At 36.0% G+C, this 23,060-nt stretch overlaps 1 protein-coding gene across 3 annotated transcripts in view; it reads right to left on the bottom strand.

The window, feature by feature from the left end:
• DLGAP1 (DLG associated protein 1) overlaps positions 1–23,060 on the bottom strand; it is an 856,099-nt gene that overhangs the window by 815,370 nt on the left and 17,669 nt on the right. The window lies entirely within an intron of this gene.

Here is a 23,060-nt window from a genome sequence, read left to right as displayed (position 1 = left end):
CTTTGTGACAGCATTGATGGAAATGGAGAGCATTATGCTAAGTGAAATAAGACAGTCAGAGAAAGACAAATACCATATGATCTCACCTATAAGTGGAACCTAATCAACAAAACAAACATGCAAGCACAATATTACTAGAGACATTGAAATAAAGAACAAACTGATAGTAACCAGAGGGGAGAGGGGAGGGGGTAATGGAGGGAAGGAGAAGGATCATCAAGGAAGATGTATAAAGGACACAGGGACAAAGCCAAAGGGGGGTAAGATCAAGGGCAGGAGGTGGGATGGGTGGGGCGGGGGGAGTATTAGGGGAAAAATGGAGACAATGTACTTGACAACAATAAAAAATTTAAAAAAAATTATATATTCACATATTTGCATTCTGACTTTGCCAGTTACTAGCTATGCCAATTTGCACAATTTGTTTCTCTTCTGACTCTCTAGCTCTTCATCTTTAATGTAAAGAAGGCAATGCTCATTCTGTAAGGTTTTCTGTGATATTTTATATAAACAACATTGTGCTTAGAACTTTGGGTCAGTTGAAATATGCATACCCCATTGTTCTTCCTGCTTATGGCCAAAGACATTATATTTTCATAATGGCTGCTAATATTAGAGAAATAGTCTTTAGTCAACTAATTTTAGAAGAGATGTTAAATCAAGTACCATGTCTCCTACTCACTAAAACTTTAGGTCCTAGCTAAGAGAATTGTAATGTATATTATTAATTAATGTTTACAGTGGACGAGATGAAAATTGAATGGAGTGGAATCTATAACTTAGACCACGGTATCATGTCACTTTCCCAATTAGTTTGTCACATGGTGGCTCATGGGACTGACTTTAAAAATATGATAATGTAAAATGTTTTATGATGTATAAGCTACAAAAATATTACAATGTTTATGTTTATTTTATGACTTGCATTATAAAAGAAAATTTAAAAATTAAAGTTTTTTTTAATCAGAAAACTTGTATGCAATGAATCAAGTTATAGGTTTATGAGGTTTATTAGATCATAATGCTCATACTAAGTTCCCTTTGAACAAAGGGTTAATAACTAATTTCTAAGAACAGCATTAATATTTGGTTTGCCTTTCCTCTACTTTTACAAATTAAGCTTGGAGGAACCTCAATTATATGTATAGATTTTGCACTTTACCTGATATAGGCTCAAATATAAGCTCTGTCACTTTCTAACTTTGCGTCTTGGCCTAAGTTTCTTACCTCTCTGAACCTCAGTCTTTATATCTGTAAATTGGAAACATCATCTGCCTCAGAGGATAATTATAAAAACTACAAACAAAGTCAGGAAAGAGCCCAACACACCAAGTAGCAGGAGTTCAATACAGCAGATTATTTGTATCATGAGTAGTTGCATTATACTTATTGGTGAGTGCCTGAAAATTGATTTCATCTTAGTTTTTACAGAATTTACTGGCTTTATTTCTCTTCCTCTCTTTAATTGCTTTGAAGTTTCACAGTAAAATATAAACCTGAAACTCTATTTATTATGTTTATGCTATTCAATAAACATGTTACAGTATTCCAATTCTGGCACTAGTATCTTGGCAAGCATTCTGACTAGAATATATTTTGTGCTTTAGAACCTAAATGTGCAGTGACATATTAATACATTATGAAATTCTACAGAGATGCAGTGGCCTTTAAGAGAGAACAAAGCATATGTTCACACTTCATTATATAATATTGTCTACCCTGTCATTATTTATCGGGGGTTCTGGCAATTGTGTCCTTCCTGGATAACTTACAACAATTTCAAATTCAGTGTATGAACTCTGCCAAGGTCAGACTGCCAAGAGGCTGCTAATTTGAGTTCTGCTACATCAGAAGGAAATATCAACATAGACACATTTTATTAATAGCAAATTCTATACTTTCAATTTCATTCATGAAAAATAGAAGAATCACATGTAGATATCAAGTATTTTCTAGTTGATAAGAACTATTTTCTAGTTCAAGTAAGAATTTTACCATAAAACCTTTATAAAACAATATACAATGTGAACTGTCAAAAGAATTAAACATTTTTGGTTAGTGCCTGAAACTATAAGAAATCTACAAACTGCCCGCATACATAAAGATGTACATAATTCTCTATACCCCAAGGTAAAGTTTATTACTTAATTTTCTCTAAGATCTGGTCATCTCCTGAACATTTATTTATAGCTACAGAGGGTAAGAATGCTGTTACCAGGTTTCAGAAGCCCAACATGAGATGCTACAGGAAATACATGCTATGGCACAGAGAATGGCATGGGAGGAATCTTTGTCTTGCTCAGAGGTTCAGCAAATAACTATTTTCATAATAATACAAAAATGTCATTTTCTATTTTCACTTTGTCTCATGAGTTTACAGTAAAATTTTCTAGGGGCTTTACATGACATTCATTGCAACCCAATGAATGAAGAAAAGAGAGAGGCTATGGTTACATTTTCTCTTAAACCAGACAGTAAACAGATTTGAAGAATTATAAAGCAATCAATAAAAAACATATATTATTAAATACATTTTGTTTATGTGTAATTTACCATAAAATTATAAAATATATCAATATGGTAAATATGTGTCTGTATGTATATACGTGTGTATGATATATGTATATATATAGCACAGAAACAAAAAATACTTGGGGTAGTCAATGAGTTTTGTGAAAATGGGTCCTGAAACTAAAAGGTTTGGTAAATGACTCATCAGTGTAATGATTTAGTTAAAAATAAGAGCTCTGGGGATGCTTGTACTCAGGAATATGGAAAGCTTGCAAGAGATTGTTCCCACACTTAACAATGAAAAGCTGGACAAATTGAAAATTCAAGAATTGTGTTGCATTCACAGGATAGTTTAGTTTGTGGAGGCAAACAACTGGCTCCACATCTAAGGAGAGACAGCTGAATGCAAGAGGTGTAAGTGAGAGGTAATGTAAGCATTGGCTTACTTGTGGTAGACACAACCAGAAACCAGTGAGAACAGTTCAGTTATGGTCATGACAATCTGGTGGGGGTCAAGGGTGAAGCGGCAAGAGATTTAGAAGGCCCTGGCAGATATGGACTGGAGGAGTTCACACCATCTGCAGGTTGGTTTCTCCACAAATCCTACCAGGTGCTTACAGAAAAGTCTGGGAATATTTAAATTGAGTGTCCTTTGTGATTCATACCTGAGGAAAAGGGATAGCAACCACAACTGAGGGGCACCAAACACCTGTAGCCTTCTCCCATCTCCCTTACAAAATGCAAGCCTTAATCTGTAGGGTTAAGGGAAATTAATGCCATCACCACTGGGCCCTGGAGAGAATCCACTGCATCTTGGAAAGAAAACAAAAATGAAACAAAGCAATTGATAACCTATCTCTTAGGGTGGAAAAAAGAAGACATGCTGGGCTCAGAATTACAAATGGGAAAGGGGCAGGAGAACTGAGGGGACCACGGTGAGGCTAAATGTGAACAGAGAACACACCACAACTGCCATGTTTTGCTGCCACACTAGCACAGTTCATGAAACAAGTGATAGAAAAGACTGCTCAGAGATGATCAGAAGTGTGGAGGAATCCTGATCAGAACCTATCACTAGAGCAGGGGTATCAAACTCATTTTCACTGGGGGCCACATCAGCCTCACAGTTGCCTTCAAAGGGCTGAATGTAATTTCAACTCCTTACCAGTTATGGAGTAGTTACATTTACACAGCCCTAAAATTATATTCGGCCTTTTGAAGGCAACCATGAGGCTGATGTGGCCCTCAGTGAAAATGAGTTTGGCACCCCTGCTCTAGAGGAATTGGAAGGTTATCATTATCACCGAGGGCCTCGATGGGGACAACAAACTTCAAGCCTAATCCAACTTCTTACTAGATTTACTCAAATCCTTGAATGACAAGATTAAAAAACATGAAAGACATACCCATTTCTAAAAGTGAAAACTGTTTACCTAAGTCTCTATTGAACTACACAAGGTACCCGATTTTCAATAACAAAAAAATCACAGGTAAACAGTTTTTACTTTTTACTTGTGAAAAATACACTCCCTGTGGACACGCTTTATGGACAAAGCAATCAGCAGATCTGGACTCAATTATAACACAGATGATGAAACTCTGATAAAGAAAATTTAAAAACCATGACTGAGGTATTAAAGGGCCCAATGATAAAAAAGGATAGCATGAAAAATCAGAAAGGAAAGTTCAGTAGAAAGATGAACACTGTAAGAATCAAATATAAACACCAGAATTTTTGGAATCCATAGTAAGATAGATGAAGAATACCTTCAACAACCTCATTAGTAAACTCAACACAACCAAGAAAATATTTAAGGAACTTAAAAATAAATCAATGGAAACTAATCAAATTGAAACACAGAAAGTAAAATGAGTTAAAAAAAAACCCATAACAGAGTATCTAAAAGTGGTACAATATCAAATGGTCTAACACATATATAACTGGAATCTGAAAAAAAGAGAGAACAATAGCACAGAGCAAATACTTAAAAAATAACAGTCAAGGACTTCTGCCAAGACAGAGGCGTAGGTGGAAGCACTGAACCTTCTCACACAACCAAGTTTAAAAACAACAAAGTTGTAGCAACAAAAATGCAGCCAAACTACAGAAAATTGAACTACACGGAAGTCTGACAACAATAAATCCTTCAGCCAAACTGGTAAGAGGGGCAGAGCCAGCAGCAGATTGGGGTCAGGCAGGAAAGATCCACCACACCCACTGGGACATGCGACCCAGGTGCACCACCAGCCGTGGGCGGATCGCAGGTGTGGAGAAGCAGGCGGACCCACTGAGGGCACAAGGTGGTGGACCCACAGAGGGCTGATCACAGTCACACATTCTCGTGGTGATAAACCGGTGAAGGAGCAAGCAATGAGATGGACTGTGAAGCCCCATTGGCAGGAAGAGGCAGAGGGAACTGCCATTGTCCCTCCCTGACCCCGCCCCCACATGCAGTATCACAAACCAGTGACCTGGGTGGCCCCGCCCTGGTGAACAACTAAGGCTCCCCTCCTCATTAGTAACAGGCACTAACAGATCAAAACATGGCTCAAGAACAACTCAGAGCCCCAGAGCCAATAAATCTAAGCTATGAAGAAATAGCAAAACTTTCAGATGCACAGTTCAAAATGCTGGTGATCAGGATGCTCACAGAACTGGTTGATTTTAGTCACAAATTAGAAGAACATATGAAGGCTAAACTAATTGAAATGAAGAGAAATGCACAGGAAACCAACAGTAATGGAAAGGAAATTGGGACTCAAATCAAAGGAGTGGACCAGAAGGAGAAAAAAAATGACCAAACAGAAAAGAGTGAAGAAACAAGAATTCAAAAAAAATGAGGACAGGCTTAGGAACCTTCAGGACATCTTTAAATGTTCCAACATCCGAATTATAGGGGTACCAGAAGGGAAAGAGGACCAGCCATGAGTGGAAAACTTATTTGAACAAATAATAAAGAAGAACTTCCCCAATCTGGCAAAGGAAATAGACTTTCAGGATATCCAGGAAGCTCAGAGAGTCCCAAAGAAGTTGGACCCAAGAAGGAACACACCAAGGCACATCATAATTACATTAGCCAAGATTAAAATGAAAGAGAGAATTCTAGAAGCAGCAAGAAATAAGGGGACAGTCACCTACAAAGGAGTTCCCATCAGACTGTCAGAGGATTTCTCAAAAGAGACATTACAGGCAAGAAGGGGCTGGAAAGAAGTATTCCAAGTCATGAAATCCAAAGACCTACATCCAAGATTGCTCTATCCAGCAAAGCTTTCATTTAGAATGGAAGGGCAGATAAAGTGCTTCTCAGATAAGATCAAATTCAAGGAGTTCATCATCACCAAGCCCTTACTATATGAAATGTTAAGGGGACTTATCTAAGAAAAAGAAGATAAAAAATATGAACAGTGAAAGGACAGCAAACTCACAGTTATTAAGAACCACACCTAAAACAAAAGCAAACTAAGAGGACAGCTAGATCAGCAGCAGAACCATAGAAATGAAGATCACATGGAGGGTTAGCAACAGGGGAGTGGGAGAGGGAGAAAGGGGGAGAAGGTACAGAAAATAAATAGCATAGACAGTAGGTAGAAAATAGATGGGGGGCAAGAATGTATGGGAAATGTAGAATCTAAAGAACTTGAGACACATGGTCATAAACTAAAGGAAGGAGTGGTGGGGGAGGGGGCTACAGGGTGGAGGGGAATGAAGGGGGGAAGTAGAACAACTGTAATGGCATAATTAATACAATATATTTTAAAAAATAGCAGTCAAGAATTTTCAAAAATCACAGACAGACCAAAGCTTAGATCCAAGAAAGTCAGAGAACACCGGGCAGGATGAAAAGCAAACAAAATCCTCCTAGCTATATCATATTCAAACTGCTTAGGAAAAAAAAAGAGAAAACCTTGTAGGCAACTATAGAAAAAGACACATTTCATAGAAACAAAGATTAAAATTATAGTGGACTTTTTGTACCTAGAAGACAATGGAGTGTTAAGGAAAAGAAAATCAACCGAAAATTCTATACCCAGTGAAAACACTTTTCAAAAATGACAACTTTCTCTGACAAAGAAAAACTTAGCTAATTCATTGCCAGTAGACGCACCATACATAAAATGATAAACAAAGTTCTGCAGGCAGAAGCAATATAAGAGCAAATAGAAACTATGCAAGTAAATGAATAGTGCTGAAAACTGAATCAATGAATGTAAAAGAAAATTATTTGTATTTGTAATTGATCTAAAATATAACTGTTTAAAGCAAAAATAGTAACAACATACTGTGTTTATTACATGTGTAAAAGTGAAGTTTATAACAAAAATGTCATGAAAGGTGGGATAAAGGAATTAATAATATATTATTGTAAGGTCTTTACATGACCTTACATGGCATTCAGAGAGTGATATAGTGACATTTGAAAGCAGGCTCTAATGAATTAAAAATGTACCCATATATTGTGAATCATTGGTAAAACACTAAGAAAGTAACACAAATGAATAAATAAGTTCATAAAGAGATAAAATGGAATTATAATAAATGCTCAGTTTATATGAGGAGGTAATAAATAAATAAAAAACAATGGATGGAACAAATAGAAAACAGCTAACTCGGATGGTAAAAAAAAAATCAAGACCCGAATATATGCCATCTTCAAAAGAAAGACACACTTTAAATATAAAGATACAGGTAGGTTAAAATTAAGACTGTAAAAAGATAAACTATGTAAACATTAACCAAAACAAAGCTGAAATAATTATATTAAAAGCAGATTAAGTAAACTTCAGAAAAAGAAACATTATTAGTGATAAAGAGGAGCATTATTTCATGATAAAGGAGTAAATTCTCCAAAAAGACATAACATATAAGCACTTAACAGAAGTTCAAAATACATAAAGCAAAAACTGATAGCACTGAAAAAGTGAAACACACAGATCCACAATTATAGCTGGAGTCTTCACCACTCCTGTCTAAGTGACCGAATCAGCACACAGTAAATCAGTAAGAGGACAGACCTCACTAACGCTATTGACCTATCTGACATAATTTTCATTTACCTTATAGGACATTCTGCCAACTACAGCAGAATACAAAATCTTTCCAATTTCACATGAAATATTCCCCAACAGAAACTATACTCTGCCTTATTAAAAAATCAAATTTTAAAATAAAAGTAATAAAAAGTATATTCTTACAGTAACCAATGAGCCAAATAGTAAAGATAAGGTAATATAAAAAATACTATGAACTGCAAGAAAATAAAAATATAACAAAATTTGTGGGATATATTTGTATATATATTGGGTTCATACGATGACATATATAACTGCAAAAATTGGTAATATAACTCTTTTTATAACATGTAAAAGGATTCATAACATCATTAAATAAAAAGGTTACTACTGAATGATATGAAAAAGAACCAGATAACTTGATTGTACAAATGTTAAAATCAGGAAGATCACTAGAGTTTTATTAATTTTTATCTGTAATTTAATTTTTTTCTTTAGGGAGCTTGCTTATCATAATATTAAATTACTTTCCTTCAAAACACATTTATAGCCCTTCCTAAATTTTCATACATTTTAATGTAATTAAGCCATAAATTACCTTCTGATTAAAAAAGAAAACTATATGGAAATATATATGAGTGAATTTGGGGTAAAAAACCCAAATATCTGTTATCTAAAATTTACAAAGCCTTGCCCTGGCCAGGTTCCCCAGTGAGTTGGAGTGTCATCTTCTGCACCAAACGGTTGCCAATTCAATTCCCCGTCAGGGCACACACCTGGGTTGCAGGTTTAGTCCCTGGTCAGGACTCATGCAGGAGACAACCAATGATGTTTCTCTCTCACATGAATGTTTCTTTCTCTCTCTCTCTCTCTCAAAAGTCAATAAACATCCTCAGGCAAGGATTAAAAATAATTATTATTATAAAAGTTACAAAGTCCATATGTGAAAGAAATTTGAACCACCTAAGTAAAATTATTAATACTAGCATTATGTATTTATATAATAAATGAGTGAAACCTTTATTCCCAATTATAATAAGCATTTACTATGAGAAAAAACTACCCTATACCTGTAAATATACTCTATGAGCCATTTCAAAGTCAGTTATGTGTATGTGTGCTTGGTAAATAAGACTGAAATGAATTATAGCTAAAAACTCAAATTATGCACATAAATTATGAAATTTAATTGGTTCTGGAAGATGCTCTAATCTCATTAAGTGTCATGATTAGTGATATTATTGCCCACAAAATGCATCTTTTAAGACTTATTTTGATTTATATTTAACTCATAAAAGAATATTTTATATACTACCAGTACAGAATATATTTTATAGCTCAAACCAAAAAAGGAAAATACTCTTACCCTGTCATTAAAAGTGATCCACCAATTCTTCCAAAACCAATAAATATTCACCCCCACAGGTATTTGCTTTCTCATCTGGAAAATGTATTAATCAAAAAATGTCCTCCTAGAGCTTAATGGAGAACTTTGTGGGGCTCTTCATACAATGAATAATGGAAATTGTGCAGTGTTCACTGGCAGAACATTTACATTAATATTAAGGTGAGAAGTGTTTCACAATTCATTTAACAACCATGAGCATGATTTGGTTCTTTTTTTTTTTATTCACTATGACTAGCTGTTTGCCCACTAAGCACAAGGCTTTTCACATCAAACTACAGGAATGGATTTTCTAATAGTTATTGTAGGTTTGAATTGTTAACCTTTTTACAATGAAGCATACTAAATGACTCAACTTTGTTAACATCAACATCCTAAATAATCTAAGAGAAAATTTTCAAAATTAATATTGTATCAGCAAATTTGCTAGATTCTTCTAATGCCTGATAGAAAACTAGAGTAGACATGCTCATTCCCACCTCTGTCGACATGAAAGCTCAGTGCTACCGAAATAAGTCTTCTTTTTTTAAAAATATATTTATTGATTATGCCATTACAGTTGTTCTTCTTCCCCCCTTCATTCCCCTCCACCCTGCACAGCCCCTCCACCACCATTCCCCCCTTTAGTTTATGACGACCACGTGTCTCAAGTTCTTTAGATTATATATTTCCCATACTATTCTTGCCCTACCCCCTATCTATTTTCTACCTACCATCTATGCTACTTATTTTCTGTACCTTCTCCTTTCTTCTCCTTCTCCCACTCCCCTGTTGCTAACCCTCCATGTGATCTTCATTTCTATGGTTCTGCTGCTGATCTAGCTGTCCTCTTAGTTTGCTTTTGTTTTAGGTGTGGTTCTTAATAACTGTGAGTTTGCTGTCCTTTCACTGTTCATCTTTTTTAGCTTCTTTTTCTTAGGTAAGTCCCTTTAACGTTTCATATAATAAGGGCTTGGTGATGATGAACTCCTTGAATTTGATCTTATCTGAGAAGCACTTTATCTGCCCTTCCATTCTAAATGAAAGCTTTGCTGGATAGATCAATCTTGGATGTAGGTCTTTGGATTTCATGACTTGGACTACTTCTTTCCAGCCCCTTCCTGCCAGTAAGGTCTCTTTTGAGAAATCTGATTACAGTCTGATGGGAACTCCTTTGTAGGTGACTGTCCCCTTATTTCTTGCTGCTTCTAGAATTCTCTCTTTCATTTTAATCTTGGCTAATATAATTATGATGTGCCTTGGTGTGTTCCTTCTTGGGTCCAACTTCTTTGGGACTCTCTGAGCTTCCTGAATTTCCTGGAAGTCTATTTCCTTTGCCAGACTGGGGAAGTTCTCTTTTATTATTTGTTCAAATAAGTTTTCCACTCATGGCTGGTCCTCTTTCCCTTCTGGTACCCATATAATTCGGATGTTGGAACATTTAAAGATGTCCTGAAGGTTCCTAAGCCTCTCCTCATTTTTTTTTTTTTGAATTCTTGTTTCTTCACTCTTTTCTGTTTGGTCATTTTTTTCCTCCTTCTGGTCCACTCCTTTGAAATAAGTCTTCTAAATACAGAAGTTAATCATGAAAAAGCAGCTTCAATTCTGTCAGTTCATAGGATTCTTAAAAGGTTGGAGTTACCTACTTTAGAGCAACATTCTAGGTGTCCTGGGAAGAGTGACATATCCTTGGGACTCAGAGGGCCTGAGATAATAGATAAGTGGGAGGTAGCCAGGAGAGATCTTATCACTGCCTGGGTAAGAAAAGGACAGGGAATCTGAAGCCAAAAGAATTTTCTAGGCACTTGGTAAAGATTGGTGGAGAGTTTTAAAAGGATGCACTAAGATCCCTGCAGATCAGAAGGTACCTAGCCAACTTCTCCTCCTTTCTAACTGTATATGATTCCAGATGCCTCACTGCATTAATACCACACTATATCTCACGCCCTAAACTTTTCATTCCAGTTTAGACAAAGCTTTATAAAAGACAAACATTTTCTAAAATTCACCTCATTTCTTTCTGGTGACTATGGCATCTTCCCATTTTTATTATTATCCAATAATTTAACATAAATTTCAATTCACATACACTTGATGTTAAGATAATACAAGGTGACCAGAGTCATTGAGATAAAGGGACCTTTAATAATTTCAAGAATAAAATTAGTTATTCATACTGCATTCTCTTAAAACTAGTTTTTCTTTAAGACCATTTGGGATTGCCTTCAAACTGTGACCAAATATTGAGCATACTGTTCTCTGTGGGGTTCTGATTTAATTCATGGCATATCTGAAAGTGTGGAGTTATTAATCACAAATTGGGGGGGGGGAGAAAGCAGTAGTTTCACTTAACTATTCATCTCTTAAAATGCTTTTTTATTTTTACTTCTTTTTTGGAAGGAAAGTGCAAATACAAGATATAATAAAGCTGACTACTAAATCTTCACCTTATTCTTCACTTACTTTTCCAAAGCCAATGTATTGCTAGATAAATTAATTGCTAGATATTTCTAGCAGCATGAATCTAACATATACTGCCATTGTTTACCCTATTGAAAAAAAACCTATTTTAAATCTTAAAATATTAGTCTGTCTATATTTTATCTACCCATTCACTCCAACACCTGGGTAGTGCCCAGTATACATCAAACTCTGCTTAAGTATCCCTGGAAAGGAAACCTAACTATGTGTTCTTCAGTGGGCTGAAGTTCAATTTGCATTTTTTTAACTTTTTTGTTATGTCTTTAAGCTCAAAATCTAGGAAACTATTTCAAAATTGGCAAAATTAAGTTAAAAATTAAATCATTTCACATGTCATCACTACAGAGAGTTAACAAAAGAATTAATTAATATTTGAGCAAAATAATATATCATATATTATTTTTAAATCCAATTGTAAAACTGCTTAACATGTGGCCACCAGTACTAAAGTTGGACCTGAATGATTAACTGTGCCCATGCTCTGATCTGAGCCAGATTTAAGCTCAGGCTCCTAGTGTCTCACCACTGATGCTACAGTGAAGGAAGGTGCCAGCTTCACTCCCCAGAAACCAGCTCAGTGGTACAGCCACTACCACAGGCCACACTTAACACAACAGTGCAGAGAGAAGTGAATCTGTGCTGAGGACATTTACCTTTCTGTTTAAAGACACTATATTTAGTCAATATTCTGGGCACTACTTTAGGGTATACAGAGAACTGTTTCCCTGCATTTTTCAGCTCAAAATGCTTTTTCATTCAGATATTTATTGACATCTATTATGGGTCAGGCATTATATTGAAGGCATTTCAGTGACCAAGACAGACATGACCACTACCTTCATGGAACTTAAACAACAGGATACACTAAAGGGACATTGAAAGAAAAGTGGACAACCTACTCCTTACCACTCTCCATCTGCAAACTCCCTAACACCACAATACATAGTGCTTTTATGGCTGCTTCCATAAAGCCTAGCATTAAGTTTTTTTTTTCTTTAGTGAATTTGGTTGTACAAGTCTTTTCTCTCTAACATGATAGAAAATTCCTTGAGGACAGGAACTCTACATACTAAAAAATTTTTATGACCTCCTCCAATATCCAATTACTTAACAGTTCACATTGACCTAGCATTTCTCTTGCTAAATGAATAAGATCATATTCAGCTCCAGATAAAAGCAACAGCAAATGGAAGTTATAGCACCCTGAACACTATGAAGTGTAGATAAAAGTTCTCAGTAAAACAGGTGCTTGTGCGATGGTTGTATTCATCAGTGTGCACAACTGCCCTAACTCTTATCTCCACACTCTTCAGGCAAGCTGGAACTCTGTATGGCTTGATTTGAGGCCATTAGAGGCATAATGCCCTTCCTCATGGTCCTGATAAGGCATTTGAAAGTCCTGTGAAGAAGGACTTATTTATTGAGAGAGTGAATATGTATCATATTAATGAAAAAGTAGAGACTAGTGAAGAAGAATGCTGGGACTGGAGCTAAACACCTTGTGTTTGCATCATCTCTCTACTGGTTCAGCAACTTATTTCCTGTGTGACCATGGACAATTCTGCATCTTGGCTTCCATATTTATACTATAGGGAATAATAATGTTACTACATCATAGAGTTATTGTAAGAATTAAATGATTATATGTGTAACAAAAGTAGAAAACTATCATCTAACACACCATAAGATCTCAGGAAATTCTAGATATTATTAATTGTTATGTTTTCATCTTACATATGCATTATCTTCTCAATAAGATGTAAAGTCACAGACAACTGCACTTGAACAACAATAATTTTTTAAAAGATCTGAAATCATATAAAATCAGTAGAATTCAATTAAGTACTTTCAAGAATGCTGAGTAGCAGTAATCAAGGAAAATGCATAATAGTGAGAGAAAATAAGTTAAATTAGAAGTATTTGAAATGTATTTGGTTAGAAGGTTTATTATAAGTGATTATGAGATTATTAATGTTAGAGGTATGATAGATTTTTAGTTAATAAAAATAGAATGCCTTAATGTAGGGAATTCTTGAAATTAGAGTTTGGTGCTACATATGAAGATGCAAGAAAACTAAGAATGGAGTTTTAGAGATTTTATAATTTTGTAAACATAAGAACAAGGTGAGCCACCAACACAGTTGGAAATTAATTAACCAAATGGAGCAGAGACTCGACTGCTTTCCCATGTTAGTGATATCATATTGCATAAAGCCACATGCAGAGTGAGGGAAGAACAAATGGGGACAGAGCAACAAGCAGATGGATTAGGTCCACCTTGGGTGAAGGTTGGAGGTGGCATTGAAGGAAGTTATGCAATACACAAAGGATGGAGCTTCAAGGGACACCTGTGGCTATACTGTACTTATCAGTTCCAAATCTTTTTGTTTTTATTTCATTTTTAAACATTTTTTACATCAACTTTCTACCTCCACTCCCTCCCATAATTACCACTGTTGTCTGTGCCCATGAGTTTGAGTCCCCCCCCTCCCTCCTTTCCTTTTTTTGCTCTGTGAAGGGATGGAACAAATCTTCTTGAATCATGCAAATCTGCCAGCTTAAGACAGGTGTGTGGGAATAAAAATGTAATCTTTTCTGTCAAACTTAAATTTAAACTTTGCAGATCTGTGATCACAGAGGAAGATATTTATGAAATCTCATTTAGCTTTGGACACTTACTGGGTCTTTACCAACAGATGTTCCACTTCTCTGAGTTTAGTCATCTATTTTTGGTAACAATTTATTGCAACAAAAGTGCTCTTTTTTGATTCAGTGGAGGGTGAAAGTGGGTACTAGAGGTTCCAATATTCTACCATCACATTAAAATAAGAAGTTGGTGTTACCATATCAGATCCCACCAGGGCAGAAACTAACCAATGTTATGAGCCAGAAAAGCCTGTGCCACATAATGAGAGTCATTAAATATCATATAATAAGCATAGCCGGGGTGCATTTCAACCAAGGATCCAAAAGGGCGTTAAAAAGATTAAATTTTGAGAATCTCAAAAGAGCCCTGAGAGTTACAATGGTATTACTTCTACAAACTTTACAATGTACTCTATTTGTACCAATATGTAGTTCCCATATTACTATATTCTAGTCCAGGATGAGTTAAAACAGCACAATATAATGAATAAATTCAACTTTTTCATTTAATTAATTCAAGATTATCATTAAATATTAACGAGCATGAAGGTGTTGTTGCTGAATATTTCAAAATATATCAGTGATGGTTGCTGAACCATCACTCTGATGTGTGAAAATATCTATCCTCCAGCAAAAACATAAACCTTCTTCATAAAAATGTGTTGTATGTTTCTTACTCCTCTTGTCTAATGTGAATATTTTATTGGAACGCCTTAATTTTGCATCTTCTTGTATATTGTACGTGTATTTCTTACGGAAAATACTGAACCTCAAATCACACTAAAAATAACCTTTGAGTGCTAATATCCACCCACCATATTGGCAAAAACTAAGAAGGCTGGTGACACAGGATTGGCAAGGACTTAGAATATTGGGGGCTCTTGATTACCATTTGTGGGAGTCCAAATTGGCACACTACCTAGCAAAACAGCTAGGCATTATCTTGAAAAGCTGGCATTCTGTATAGCCCAACCTCTTACACATACTTATCAGGAAATGTGTATCAGAAGAATGTGCATGGCAGCCTTGTGGGTAATAGCAAAAACAAACAAAAAAGGGACCATCAAACACACAAATATACAAAAATTAGAGAACAGATGAACAAATGGTGAAATAATCATAAATTAGACTTGTACAACACTAAAAATACATTAACTGTCTATGTCAGCATAGGTGGATCTTTAAAGCATATTGTTAAATGAAAAAAGCAAGTTGAAGAAGAATATGAATGTTTTGCTAAAGTTTGCTGTCATTTTGGTAAAGTTTATAAGCAAGAAAAATTTAAGAAATAGCTTTTCGGGTATAATGCATATAATGGTAAAAGAATAAAGAACAGAGAGAGAATGACAATGAAGTAAAGATCAGGACAGCACTTCATTGTGGAAGAAGAAAGGGAAGTGAATTTAGGGAGCTGAGAGCTTCTGGAACTTTTCACGGCTGGTTCTGCCCTTCTATCTGCAAATGGATGGCATATTTGTAGTATTTGCTGCATTGTTACGTTTCATATTATAAATGAACTAAATAGCTAAAATATTTTTAGAATGCATCACCTTAAACCCAAAAATTTTCTGTAAGAATATGCATTTTATATTCTTACATTAAGTGGAAAAGCAATATCCACTTCTCCCAAATTAAGAGTTCTAGTTTCTAGTTCTGGTTTTATAGTTCTGATAGTTATTAATAGTTTTGTAACCTTGGATATGTTACACTGGGATCTTCTCTTTCCAACCTGCAAATAAAGGTCTTAGAAAGCAACCCTTTAGGTCTTTTCTAGAGAATATTCTTATAATTCTAAAAATCTCTAGGCCTTCTACCTTAGACAAAGTCTAGTCTACCTGAATTCAGTTATTGAAAACAAGCATGCAGGAAGTTAATCAAATGCACAAGGGTCTACTTGTGTCTATTTAAACACAAGTTATTTAACTATAACACAGTTGATTTCCTCTCCTTTCCTGAGTTCTGGCACCCTGGGATTTAAATTTTTCCGCAGCCACAGGAGGTGACTACTCCCTCTGGGAATTTAGCAGAGCCAGATGGAGATTTTCTTTTCTCATACAGTTCATTATTTGAACTGAGATTTGACATTAAAAATCAAAGTGGCGTGCACCATTATACAATGGAAATAATACCGGACTGTGCAGTAGAAGCTAACTCCTGATTGTGGCTTCAAACATTTACTAGTTGTATAATTCTGCCTAAGTCATTCAAATTCCCTAGACCTCAATATATTCATCTGTAATAGGTGCCAGAAATGGACGACAGCTCTCTGGGAACCAGCACAATATAATTTCTGTTCCAGCATAGTATAATTGTACCTAATTTAAGTTTGCTCTTGGGAACTATTTTTTTAACCTCATAATGAGTAGGTAACATAAAGGGCTAAAATAGTTTGTTGAAATAAGTGGCCAAAACCAAACTTCTAAAAACCACTTAGTTCCCTCAGAAATACTGTGTTTTTGAAAAGGTTAAAAGGAAATGGTATGATATATACAATGATGAGGATACATATAAATATTTCTAATGCATTTATCTAATATTTATGAATATACTACACACTGTTCTAGCCACTATAAAGATAGAAAACAGCCCTTATTTTTTAAATGGGTTTTCTTCCTTTTTAAGATTTTATTTATTTTTAGAGAGAGGGAAAGGGAGGGAGAAAGAGAAGGAGAGAAACATTAATGTGTGGTTGCCTCCTGTGAGCCCTCACAGGGAACCTGGCTCACAACCCAGGCACATGCCCCAACTAGGAATTGAACCAATGACCCTTTGGTTCTCAGGCCAGCACTCAATCCACTGAGCTATACCAGCCAGGGTGAAAGCAACCCTTTGGAGCTTATATTCCTTTCACAACCAAGTGAGTACCTATTCCACAAGATAATTGAAGGTGGAAAGCAAGGATACTCTTCATCACTTTCACCAGTTAGTCCATAATTTAATTACTGGAACCTTAAAGCACTTTACCTATGATATATTTGGGGACAAAAAAAACCTAAACACATCTACTTGACTCTCATATATCCCTTCTTCAGTCATTTCCAGAAGAAGCTAGTATCAAAATCTGATGGGCTCTAGTGTGATAGTTCTGCTTTAAAAAATCAGTGATCTTTGCTGCATTTTAGTTTATCCCCCAAAGCTTCTCTGTGATCTATATCTTGACACACACTGTATGTTTCAGCCATTACAGAACAATGGCTGCTATCTAAACATGTTTAGCCCTTTCACTTACTCACTCAGCTCTTGAACTTGAGCCTCACTATGAATTTCTCCTTTAAAGCCCAACCCAAAATATATGTCTTTTATAAAGTCTTCTCCATTCTATTCTTTATTTTATGAATCGAAACTTGTTCCTCACTTTGAAAGTATTATATTCCGATACGACAGCATTTTTCTCTTCTGCTTTATATCACAGACACCCACCTACATGTCTCCCCAATGTGAATGTTAGGCCCTGTCTGAATTTTTGACCCACAGAATCTGCAAGCATAATAAAAAAGTTGTGTTATATCACTAGGCTTTAGCAATTGGTTAAGAAACAAAAGATAACAACACATTAACTTTTCCTTAGTCTTACTTTGTTTTTTAAGCTATACTCTGTTGTTTGAACTTTTCCCCCAAACCCAATTTTTCCTGAATCTGTCAAGATTACAGAAATAGTTTGCACATCACCGTCTTTCTTTCTCTCTTATTGCTGGGCCTCCGTCCTCCAGCACCCACCCTGGGTCCCATGTACTTCCCATTCATTCCAACAGTATCTTCTCATGTTCCCAACTCTCAGCTCATCTGGCGGATGAATGCTTCTCTTGTTGGTCCTGCAAGAATCTAGTTCTTCTCAACCAAATCATGGAGAGCCCCACATGGTGAGAAGTTTACAATATGTTGTAATAAGTACATATGAGATACTGCTGGAACACATAGAAAAAGGTATGTAAACCTTCCAACACAAATGTAGTCACTCAAGCTGCTCTAAACAATGCTTAAAGGTCTGCCATGCAGGAAAAAATAAATAAATAAAGACGTTTCAAGGGGAGGAAATCACAGAGGGAAGACATAGAGAGAAACATGATAAAACATGACGATATTTAGGCAATGACAAATCAGGTGGCCTAAAGCATCAAACTACTTGAGGCAGAGGAGTATGAAGAGTTAAGGCTGATCAGCATATACTTACTTGATCAGGTGCGAGGAGATCTTATATGCCACACTACAAAGTCGAAATTTTATTTTTTAGGTCAAGGAAGGCTAAATATCAAATGATTTAATTTGGAAACTTCAGAGAATAGTTTGGAGTGGGATAAAAAGGGAACAAGGAATCAGCAGAAAAGGAGGCTCTTAGATGAACATAGGGAAGACAGGGTCGGCTGGGGTTCCTGAGTTGTGAGAGAGAAGTTTATTTGACAGAATGATAGATAGAGAATAACAGAGACTAAAGGTAGATAGTAAAATTTATGAGTGGATATAAGGAAGTAAAGGCAGAGGCTACCTTAACTTTAACTTTTTTTTACCCTCACCAAAGGACATATGTTTTTTACTGCTTTTTGGAGAAAGGAAGGGAGATAGAGAAACATCAGTGTGAGAGAGGAGCATTGATTTGGTTGCCTCCAGTTCCAACCCAGACCAGGGATCTGCACCCAGACTGGGCATCATAGGCATCCGACTAGTCCTGAAACCCTAGGTATGTTCCTGACTGGGAATCAAACCAGCCACGTTTCAGTTACAAGATAACACTCCAAGCAACTGAGCCACACTGGCCAGGGATACTATCTCGCTTTTCACTCATGGGAAAGCTAACCTCGGAAATTGCCCCAGGTTTTTGGCTTGAGCAAGGAGAAGGATAATCCACATGAAATGGAATATAGAGCCATATAAAATGATTGGCATAAATTCTGAATAATTAAAATGTATTATGGTAAAATGAAGAGACAGAGTCAGGAGAGATAATTTCCACAATCCCCAAAAACAATGTACAAGGTAAAAGACTTTGGGAAATTGAAGTAGTTAAGTTAAAATGGTATCAAAAGAGGTAACAGCATTCAACCACCATGATTTAACGGCATCCATAATTTAACTCTGGAAAGAGTTTTTGTATATTTAAATGCAATTGCTCCAGATGTTCTACAAACTCATAACTCTTTAATCACAGTAATAAAACAACTCTAAGCAAAAATGTAATTCTAGAGAGATGAAAGCTGCCTAATTTCTAAATTCTTTCTTTCACTCCCCTCTCCCAATGCATGCACAACACCCAAAGCAGGGGAGCAGCAGTTCACATGGGGTGAGGCCAGGAAAGCTGAGAAAAGGCTATGGATGCATGAAGAGCAAGAGCTCAGGGGCTCAAACCAAATACCCATATAGGCATATATCATAAATTAGATGAGTTAGGTGGTTAGAAACCAGTAGGCTGCAGAAAAGCTGGCCAGAAGGATCAGCAAAGAAGCTCAAAATGTGCAAAATGACTTGGGTGACAAGGGAAAGGCCAGAAGCTCAGAGAAATGCCCCTGGAAACAGGGAGGGTAAAAGTTCCCAGAGAAATGGTCTGGAAAGTAAACAAACATGGTCATGTGAGGAAGAGCCAGTGTTTCAAGCAGTGATCTTTTATGTTATTTCCTCTATGAAAAAAAAAAGCCAACTCCCAAACACAGTTGCCTGGGGCCTGCGGGCTGAAAGTGGGAACCTAAAGGCCGGTGGTTCTGAATCTTTAGCAAACATCACAATCACCTGGAAAGCTAGTTAAAACTGATTTCTGGGTGCCACTTCCTGAGCTTCTGATTCAGTAAGTCTGAATTGAGACCAAGCATTTTCATTTCTGACAAGTTCCCCCCAAATCATGTGCCTTAGAATTAAGTGGCAAGCTTTGTAAATACTCATATCTGAACTTGCTCCAACTAGAGATGGAGCCTAGAATGGGGCCTGCGATTGTATATTTTTCAAGTTACCTGGGTGATTCCAATGTCTAGTTATGGTTGAGAGCTGCTATACATATGGACATAACGTGAAATGATAACAGATGAGTTCATTTTTGGACTCAGCAATGGATCTTTTTGAAGGGGAACTAGCTTTTCTCTTTAAACCTATGGGTTTAAATTCTTCATGAGTCTAAGAGTGGTGATGTTTAATTAAATCACTTTACTTACAGTTCCTTCTCAATCAAAGCCCTATTTATGCCAATAAAGAATTTAGGTAATATCATCAATAATTCACAAACTATCATAAAAGTTTCACTTTATATTTTGGAAACAAAGGAGAGATCTAACAATGGGAGAAAAACTTTGGTTTTCTTCATCTGTGCTGCCAGGACTTAGGAAAAAAACAATTTTTCCAAAACAACCATAAAGCAGCCAAGAGGAAAATCCAATAAAGTTACTGAGGAATGACAGAACAAATGTCTGTTCATTTCTGAAATTTTATGAAGAGTATCGACTGACTGAAATATTGCCAATGATTTTTTAAAAAATATTTGTTTATTTATTTTCGAGAGAGAAGAAGGGAGGTAGAAAGACAGGGAAAGAAACTTCATCGTGAGAGTGAAACATCAATCAGCAGCTTCTAGCGCATGCCCTGACTGGGGACCGAATCTGCAGCCTAGGCAGTGCCCTTGCTGAGAATCGGACCAGTGACCTTTCACTTTGCTGACAGTGCCCAAACAGCTGAGCCACACCAGGGAGGGTGGCAAGCATTTTTAACACAACTTTAGAGATAAGTAAAATCATCAAGTTCCTTGCAACATACTAGCCAAGTGAGATACTGCAATGTAGAAATAATATTTTTTACTTCTTCTGTATTTTTCAGAATTACTAAATAATCAATCAAGTAATAACTAATGTAATATACTAGGCTTGTATGATCTTGATTTTGTTTACCAATTCTCTTTGCTGTCTAGTAAATATGCTTTTTAAAGACTTTTTTTCTTTTTAGTAAGGTTAACTTTTATCATGAAAATGATGGGCTGTGCCCTTTAAAAAAACAACTTGAGAGCTTACACAACTTCCTTTGGAAGATTTACACACCAGCTCCTGAAGGTTCTGCCAGTGTCTCATGTGTGATTTCTACAACACACTGCTGAATGTTGTTTACATGCTGGTCCGTCCATAACCTGGTCCTTTGTGTCTCAATATTAAACATAGTACATGGCAAAGAAAGGATCAATAAGTGTTATTAAAGTAGTAGACTGATGCAACTATCTCATGGGTCCTACATTTTTTGACCTCTTTACAAAATCAGTTTTGGCCAATGATCCTTGAAAGTCTTCATAACGTTTATTTATTCATTTTTATTAGTACTGCGATGACTTGAAGCCTGATTCTGTCCACTGATGGCTTAAAAAAATTTTTTGATTCCAAGATTTTCAACCCAAGGCAGCTGTTTAAAATCTCTCATGCTTCCTCTCAATAATCAATTACTTACCCACTAACCCTACCTCATTACCTCCATTCTCCCCATTTATTTTTACCTTTATCACCCTCTCTAACGGTATATACAGTAGTCCCCCCAAGAAAGGCAGTTTATCTTCATATTTTGTTACAATTATTATACTTAGTTTACATAAAATATCCAAACTTCCTTCACAGACTTCCCAGCATTTCAAATGTAGTTGCTAATCTCCAGCCTAGCACTGCAATCATACAGTTTATAAAGGCATTCAACTCCAGCAGTTATTTCATATTTCACGGAAACTTCCATGTAACACAAGTGTCATTTGCAATTATAGCTCACAGAATATTATATTGTAAGGGAACCTCAAAATCACATGGTCATCTCTGTCCGTTAATACATGGATAAACTGAGATCCTGAGAGAGGCACACATTACATGCCACAGAGCATCATTGCTGACAACATGAAGAGGAGGAGATTCACCTGAATGGACCTAAAAGGGTCAGGAAAGAACCATGCACACTTCCTTCCCATTCCCATCATTCTTGTGACATCACGGTCATGATCCTTTGAGAAGTCCTCCCTGACACTCATCTGCAGAGTAGAGTACCCTGTAATATACCCCATCATCCTGCTTACCCCCAATGGACTGAATCCTATTCTGTTCCTTCTTTCTCATTAGACTGTGAGTTTACTGAAATAGGAATGATGTCATTTCTATTGATGAGGTTCCAAGCACTTATTAGGAGCTCACAGATTCATAGAACTCAGACTTAGGACCAAAGTTTTAAATACAACTTCTTCCACTAAAAATTATCTAAACTTTATGTTCAAACATTTCTCAAACATGTTCCAATTCTTGTTTGTTATTATAAGCAAGAATTTTAAATTATTGAGTAATTTGTTACCTCACTTTCATTCTTTGGTCAAATATTAAGAACCCATGTTTGACAAATATTTTTAAGAAGTCCTATGTTAAATGGGGTGCTGAGAAATAAAATAATGAGGACAGGCTGAACTACCTTATAAATGGTGGTCAAGAGTGGCTTCATCGAGAGAAATTAACGGTCATGTGAAAAGCTGAGAATAGGAAGGGGGCATAATTCCAGAGAGATAGAACAAAAGAGCTTATAAAATATTAGGTATCTTTACATCTTACACCTAAACATAGATGTGTTTAGTGTGTGATGTCAACTACTCAATTTCAGTTAGAATTTATAATAAAATGTTTGACTCATATGTATTCCATAATGTTTATGTAAATTAACTTTACATAATATTTTCTGTTTTCAACAGATGAATCCATTACTATAGTACATTGCTATTTATCACTAGGACCAGTCTAGAACTTTCACAAAGTTTATATCCTAGGTCAACTAAACAAATTTATTTTTGGTCAGGAATGTAAAGCAAATCAGAGCAAAACAAAAGCATTAGAAATAACCTTCAGGGAAATACAGGAAGAAAGATTTATGACTTGTCTTTGACACAATAAGAACAGCAAGGAGTTTACAATAGTAACTCACTATTCTCTCAGTTTTATATGTACCCACCTCCTTTGTTTCTGTTATTTACATGAGCCAAACATCCCATACTGATGTATACTTAGCTAAGGAAGGGATGCGGAGAGCACAGGTGGCAAACACGAGGCCTGCG

Source organism: Artibeus jamaicensis, unplaced genomic scaffold (genome assembly GCF_021234435.1).
Source record: "Artibeus jamaicensis isolate MK-2021 breed Jamaican fruit bat unplaced genomic scaffold, CSHL_Jam_final contig_354, whole genome shotgun sequence".
In the NCBI taxonomy this organism is placed as follows: Eukaryota; Metazoa; Chordata; class Mammalia; order Chiroptera; family Phyllostomidae; genus Artibeus; species Artibeus jamaicensis.
Note: the sequence above shows the minus strand (reverse complement) of the source record. Positions and strands in the feature narration are given on the sequence as shown.